Source organism: Oncorhynchus kisutch, linkage group LG13 (assembly GCF_002021735.2).
Source record: "Oncorhynchus kisutch isolate 150728-3 linkage group LG13, Okis_V2, whole genome shotgun sequence".
Classification (NCBI taxonomy): domain Eukaryota; kingdom Metazoa; phylum Chordata; class Actinopteri; order Salmoniformes; family Salmonidae; genus Oncorhynchus; species Oncorhynchus kisutch.
Window position 1 is genome coordinate 58,164,221 of NC_034186.2, and position 7,980 is coordinate 58,172,200.

Below are 7,980 nucleotides of genomic sequence, written 5' to 3' on the forward strand. Positions count from 1 at the left end.
ATGTGCATAACCTTTTATGTCTGTTTCTGTGAACATTATATTCAGTGTGTATGTGTGCATGTTCATGTCAGCCACTCCTCTATGCAGCCTCTGAACACCGTCTCATTAGAATGCCAATAGCTGTGCTTCACTCCTGAGAGCACATACACAGCCAGGTCTCCACGAGCATGCAGTGTCTTCAGCCCAAACGAATCCCTAACGTACCACTATTCAAACGAGAGAGACAAAGAAGCACATAGTTACCCATCACATTATGACATGAACATTATCAATGATGGTAGATGATACCATTAAACTAACTTACTTCCTGGTTCCTCATCTCAACAATGGTCTCGTTAAAGTCATAAAATCCAAACTGACTGATTGAAGAGAACAGAAATGGTTAGTCCAATAGGTATAGAGTGTCACTAGTGTCGAGCCCACGTCTCAGAGATGCAACCAATGTGTGTGTAAGAATGCAGGATATACAACGGGGCAATTAATTTAGTGTAAAATAATGGTAGTGATGGTGACCATGGATACCTGGACTCCCGTGGTGTAATCACGCCATCATCTGGTCCTCCAATCAACACCAGCTTGTTGATACGCAGGAAGTTCTTCCTCCACTTTGATGATTAGAGAGAGATACATGTATTTGTTTTGAGAGTGAGACTAACTAGGTCTCTCCACATTTTATAGAATTTAAAACTACTTAGGCCAACAGTGCCAGTAGGGCCAGACTGAATCTGAAGTTTTATCAAATATATATATTCTGGGAAAGTATGTTAAGCCAAACTAAATTTGTTGCTACAAAATCTGTAGTTCTGTTCATTATGCAGACAAGGCAGTGTGAAAGGAGAAGTAAGGAACTTTGGTGGAGATTTTGTCTCTCCCTTATCAGTCAATGATGACTAATCGAATCTAGGTTTTCAGTTTTGGATATTGAGATTTCTGCAGTAGGAATGCATTTCAGTACCTGTCATTTCCCTGTGTGGTCTCTCTCCATTCAGCAGGGCCAGATAATTGCTGCTCCTCAGGAAGTGTTCTCTTTGGTGTGGGTCTGGTAGGACAAAACATTTAAAAAAAGAACAGTTGTGAGCCTCTTTACTGTGCTCAGATACACATCTACAAACAAAAGTTCTGGTCCTCTATTTGTTCGACACCGAAGTTCCCCTTTAACTACCCAATTCTGTCTTACCATTCCAGAAATTTCAGATGGACCATTTCTGTCCCACTGAAGAGTAGCACACGTAAAAAACATGGGCCTTTAGATAGTGAGGAAAAAACAATGTCAGAATTTCTGTGTCTGTGGGAGAAGCACAACGAAAAGCTAGTTAAATGTGTGTGGTGTGTTTACATTCGGCTTGCAAAGCTTCACTTTTTATTTGAAATGTGAGACATTAATAGATTTTAGTTTTACTTTGTTGTATGACAAAAAGCAAAACTTCAATGTGGTAGAATTTGTTGGAGGAAATCATTTAAAAAATGACCTATACATAGGCCTTGCTTGATAGAAAATGACTTATGAGAAGAAAGTGACCATCACTGACCTCCATACTGGCCAGCCTGTGGTGATGAGAGGGAGATGAAGGACTGGACATTATGGTCAGGAAGTGTAGAAATAAGTCCTCGACATATCAGACCACCTAGGAGAAGCAGGGGGAGACAACATTAAGCAGACAGAGCTATATCTCTATGTCTTGTTCCAAAAATGCTGAATAACTGAGATAGAGAGACCTTGTGAGAAGCAGATAAGATGGACGCCATGCTATGCCTCCTGCATGATTGGATAGAACGTATTTTTGAAGCCCTGCACCTGCACCAACAGTGGCGTCGGGCTGGCCATGTTATACAGATCTATCACTGACACATTGGTACCTGGATGGGCCTGTCAAAATAAGATACAAGAAAAAATTATGTACTTGAAACATGTTATCCTATTATATTATAACATACATTATAAACTGGGTGGTTCGAGCTCTGAATGCTGATTGGCTGAAAGCCACTATATATCAGACCTTATACCACGGCTATGAATTAACAATTAATTTTTACTGCTCTAATTACATTGGTAACCAGTTTATAATAGCAATAAGGCACCTCAGGGGTTTGCAGTATATTGCCAATATACCACGGGTAAGGGCTGTATCCAGGCACTCCACATTGCTGTATCCAGGCACTCCACACTGTTTTAATATTTATATTTATTATTTGAGTTTTGGTGGCCCAAAAACCATCTGTTATCACTCATAGACTGTATAAAGTATAAGGAATTGTTTAGGACCGTCAAAGAGGCCGTGAACAATGATGACCGGTTTGTTGTACCCAAGCGTGTCGGCCAGGTTAACTCCACATAAGAGCAGCAGAAGTCCATTGATGTCCAACGATCCTCTCATTTTCAATTAAACCACCGAAAAAGTTTGATTCCTTCAAAGTGCAGGAGAAAATAATTGGTTACATAACCCTAGCATATTTGCATTACCCGAGAAATGTAAGTTCCAGTCTACTATGTTTACCTACTTTCATTATTACACATCTGTGTGGTGGGGTTCACGGAAGAACACACCCCTTTTTCCTCTATCATCTTATTTCATTGTCAGGCGCATGCTAGCCTCACTTGACTTTGAGTGTTTGGTGCCATCAATTTAGTTCACTGTAATTCAATGGTCACAACACGCACCTGGAAGGATGTTTACACTTTCCAGTCTGTGCCTAAATTCCACTCACAAAAGGATTAGACGGGAAATAATGTAAATTGATATTGGATATAACCATTGAGTGTAATGCAAAATGCCTCATCAACTAATGGTATTAACGATGACCGATGTACATAGCGGGGAAAAATATGTTTATAATGCAGGTTCTTCATTCAGATGCAGATGTACCATCATTTGGACAAACAAATTGCACACTTGTTCTGATTGGGTTGTTCTGTACACCAGCCACCAGGGGGCAGAATGCAGAATCCGGCCAGAGACTTATTGAAACTCCGTAATTCCGCTTCCAGTTGTTGCACCATGGATGGAGAAATTAGCTAGCAAGAAGTTGTGGATATGTTTTGCTTAATAGGTGTCATTGTAACCTACAGGATTGTTGTTAGTAATGAGAGGGCTAATTTGAACTTCACTCGTTAGTTAAACGTCCACATATTAGTCAGGCGTGAAGCAAATTAACCTAAACTGACAAAGGTTTTTGCTAAACTTGCTAGCTGTTGCGTGTTGTGCTGTTTCATATATCACCCCATGTTCATTGCGGTTTAAAAACAAGGTAATGTGGCTCGCTGGCTACCTATCTATGTTATGAATAGTTTCCTCTTCAGATCGTCAAAGAGAAAATAAGGGAGGGAAATAAAAGCTACAGGGCTTTCACTTGGAAAGTTCCTACTAATGCTCATCAGGCGGATCTTTTCCGTTTTACAATTAAGCAGTACCGCACGAGGGGGTGTGGTATTGGCCAATATTCCACCAGTAAGGGCTGTTCCCTTACACGACGCGGAGTGCCTTTACAGCCCTTTGCCGTGGTATATTGGCTATATACCACAAAACCCCCGAGGTGCCTTATTGCTATAAACTGGTTACCAACGTAATTAGAGTATTACAAATACATGTTTTGTCATACCTGTGGTATATGGTCTAATAAAAATATTTTACTGCTCTAATTACATTGGTAACCAGTTTATAATACCTTTAAGGCACCTTGGGGGGTTTGTGGAATACGGCCAATATACCATGGGTAAGGGCTGTATCCAGCCACATCGCATTGCTTCGTTCCATAAGAACAGCCCTTAGCCATGATATATTTGCCATATACCACACCCCCTTCTTCCTAATTGCTTAAATATACCCTTGTGTAGCATAGGAATCTTGCTGTGGCAGCCATTCCCTGCTACATCATCACCATTGCAATAGAAGTTCCCCATTTATATCAAATCAAATCAAATTTATTCAGCTGATATCTCAAAGTGCTGTACAGAAACCCAGCCTAAAACCCCAAACAGCAAGCAATGCAGGTGTAGAAGCACGGTGGCTAGGAAAAACTCCCTAGAAAGGCCAATACCTAGGAAGAAACCTAGAGAGGAACCAGGCTATGTGGGGTGGCCAGTCCTCTTCTGGCTGTGCCGGGTGGAGATTATAACAGAACATGGCCAAGATGTTCAAATGTTCATAAATGACCAGCATGGTCGAATAATAATAAGGCAGAACAGTTGAAACTGGAGCAGCAGCACAGTCAGGTGGAAGTTGAAACTGGAGCAGCAGCATGGCCAGGTGGACTGGGGACAGCAAGGAGTCATCATGTCAGGTAGTCCTGGGGCATGGTCCTAGGGCTCAGGTCAGTTGAAACTGGAACAGCAGCATGGCCAGGTGGACTGGGGACAGCAAGGAGTCATCATGTCAGGTAGTCCTGGGGCATGGTCCTAGGGCTCAGGTCCTCCGAGAGAGAGAAAGAAAGAGAGAAGGAGAGAATTAGAGAACGCACACTTAGATTCACACAGGACACCGAATAGGACAGGAGAAGTACTCCAGATATAACAAACTGACCCCAGCCCCCCGACACATAAACTACTGCAGCATAAATACTGGAGGCTGAGACAGGAGGGGTCAGGAGACACTGTGGCCCCATCCGAGGACACCCCCGGACAGGGCCAAACAGGAAGGATATAACCCCACCCACTTTGACAAAGCACAGCCCCCACACCACTAGAGGGATATCTTCAACCACCAACTTACCATCCTGAGACAAGGCTGAGTATAGCCCACAAAGATCTCTGCCACGGCACAACCCAAGGGGGGGGGCGCCAACCCAGACAGGATGACCACAACAGTGAATCAACCCACTCAGGTGACGCACCCCCTCCAGGGACGGCATGAGAGAGCCCCAGCAAGCCAGTGACTCAGCCCCTGTAATAGGGTTAGAGGCAGAGAATCCCAGTGGAAAGAGGGGAACCGGCCAGGCAGAGACAGCAAGGGCGGTTCGTTGCTCCAGAGCCTTTCCGTTCACCTTCCCACTCCTGGGCCAGACTACACTCAATCATATGACCCACTGAAGAGATGAGTCTTCAGTAAAGACTTAAAGGTTGAGACCGAGTTTGCGTCTCTGACATGGGTAGGCAGACCGTTCCATAAAAATGGAGCTCTATAGGAGAAAGCCCTGCCTTCAGCTGTTTGCTTAGAAATTCTAGGGACAATTAGGAGGCCTGCGTCTTGTGACCGTAGCGTACGTGTAGGTATGTACGGCAGGACCAAATCAGAGAGATAGGTAGGAGCAAGCCCATGTAATGCTTTGTAGGTTAGCAGTAAAACCTTGCAATCAGCCCTTGCTTTGACAGGAAGCCAGTGTAGAGAGGCTAGCACTGGAGTAATATGATACATTTTTTTGGTTCTAGTCAGGATTCTAGCAGCCGTATTTAGCACTAACTGAAGTTTATTTAGTGCTTTATCCGGGTAGCCGGAAAATAGAGCATTGCAGTAGTCTAACCTAGAAGTGACAAAAGCATGGATGAATTTTTCTGCATCATTTTTGGACAGAAAGTTTCTGATTTTTGCAATGTTACGTAGATGGAAAAAAGCTGTCCTCGAAATGGTCTTGATATGTTCTTCAAAAGAGAGATCAGGGTCCAGAGTAACGCCGAGGTCCTTCACAGTTTTATTTGAGACGACTGTACAACCATTAAGATTAATTGTCAGATTCAACAGAAGATCTCTTTGTTTCTTGGGACCTAGAACAAGCATCTCTGTTTTGTCTGAGTTTAATAGTAGAAAGTTTGCAGCCATCCACTTCCTTATGTCTGAAACACATGCTTCTAGCGAGGGCAATTTTGGGGCTTCACCATGTTTCATTGAAATGTACAGCTGTGTGTCATCCGCATAGCAGTGAAAGTTTACATTATGTTTCCGAATAACATCCCCAAGAGGTAAAATATATAGTGAAAACAATAGTGGTCCTAAAACGGAACCTTGAGGAACACCGAAATTTACAGTTGATTTGTCAGAGGACAAACCATTCACAGAGACAAACTGATATCTTTCCGACAGATAAGATCTAAACCAGGCCAGAACATGTCCGTGTAGACCAATTTGGGTTTCCAATCTCTCCAAAAGAATGTGGTGATCGATGGTATCAAAAGCAGCACTAAGGTCTAGGAGCACGAGGACAGATGCAGAGCCTCGGTCCGATGCCATTAAAATGTCATTTACCACCTTCACAAGTGCCGTCTCAGTGCTATGATGGGGTCTAAAACCAGACTGAAGCATTTCGTATACATTGTTTGTCTTCAGGAAGGCAGTGAGTTGCTGCGCAACAGCCTTCTCTAAAAATTTTTAGAGGAATGGAAGATTCGATATAGGCCGATAGTTTTTTATATTTTCTGGGTCAAGGTTTGGCTTTTTCAAGAGAGGCTTTATTACTGCCACTTTTAGTGAGTTTGGTACACATCCAGTGGATAGAGAGCCGTTTATTATGTTCAACATAGGAGGGCCAAGCACAGGAAGCAGCTCTTTCAGTAGTTTAGTTGGAATAGGGTCCAGTATGCAGCTTGAAGGTTTAGAGGCCATGATTATTTTCATCATTGTGTCAAGAGATATAGTACTAAAACACTTGAGCGTCTCTCTTGATCCTAGGTCCTGGCAGAGTTGTGCAGACTCAGGACAACTGAGGTTTGGAGGAATACGCAGGTTTAAAGAGGAGTCCGTAATTTGCTTTCTAATAATCATAATCTTTTCCTCAAAGAAGTTCCTGAATTTATCACTGCTAAAGTGAAAGTCATCCTCTCTTGGGGAATGCTGCTTTTTAGTTAGCTTTGCGACAGTATTAAAAAGGAATTTCGGATTGTTCTTATTTTCCTCAATTAAGTTAGAAAAATAGGATGATCGAGCAGCAGTAAGGGCTCTACGGTACTGCACGGTACCGTCCTTCCAAGCTAGTCGGAAGACTTCCAGTTTGGTGTGGCGCCATTTCCGTTCCAATTTTCTGGAAGCTTGCTTCAGAGCTCGGGTATTTTCTGTGTACCAGGGAGCTAGTTTCTTATGAGACATTTTTTTAGTTTTTAGGGGTGCAACTGCATCTAGGGTAAGGTTAGATTGAGATCCTCAGTTAGGTGGTTAACTGATTTTTGTCCTCTGGCGTCCTTGGGTAGGCAGAGGGAGTCTGGAAGGGCATCAAGGAATCTTTGTGTTGTCTGTGAATTTATAGCACGACTTTTGATGTTCCTTGGTTGGGGTCTAAGCAGATTATTTGTTGCAATTGCAAACATAATAAAATGGTGGTCCGATAGTCCAGGATTATGAGGAAAAACATTAAGATCCACCACATTTATTCCATGGGACAAAACTAGGTCCAGCGTATGACTGTGACAGTGAGTGGGTCCAGAGACATGTTGGACAAAACCCACTGAGTCGATGATGGCTCCGAAAGCCTTTTGGAGTGGGTCTGTGGACTTTTCCATGTGAATATTAAAGTCACCAAAGATTAGAATATTATCTGCTATGACTACAAGGTCCGATAGGAATTCAGGGAACTCAGTGAGAAACGCTGTATATGGCCCAGGAGGCCTGTAAACAGTAGCTATAAAAAGTGATTGAGTAGGCTGCATAGATTTCATGACTAGAAGCTCAAAAGACGAAATGTCTTTTTTTTTTTTGTAAATTGAAATTTGCTATCGTAAATGTTAGCAACACCTCCGCCTTTGCGGGATGCACGGGGGATATGGTCACTAGTGTAGCCAGGAGGTGAGGCCTCATTTAAAACAGTAAATTCATCAGGCTTAAGCCATGTTTCAGTCAGGCCAATCACATCAAGATTATGATCAGTGATTAGTTCATTGACTATAATTGCCTTTGAAGTAAGGGATCTAACATTAAGTAGCCCTATTTTGAGATGTGAGGTATCATGATCTCTTTCAGTAATGACAGGAATGGAGGTGGTCTTTATCCTAGTGAGATTGCTAAGGCGAACACAGCCATGTTTAGTTTTGCCCAACCTAGGTCGAGGCACAGACACGGTCTC

At 42.8% G+C, this 7,980-nt stretch overlaps 1 pseudogene; it reads right to left on the minus strand.

Moving 5' to 3' along the window:
* Positions 1-62: 62 nt before the first annotated feature.
* LOC109901747 (lysosomal thioesterase PPT2-A-like) lies at positions 63-1,870 on the minus strand (annotated as a pseudogene).
* Positions 1,871-7,980: the final 6,110 nt, after the last annotated feature.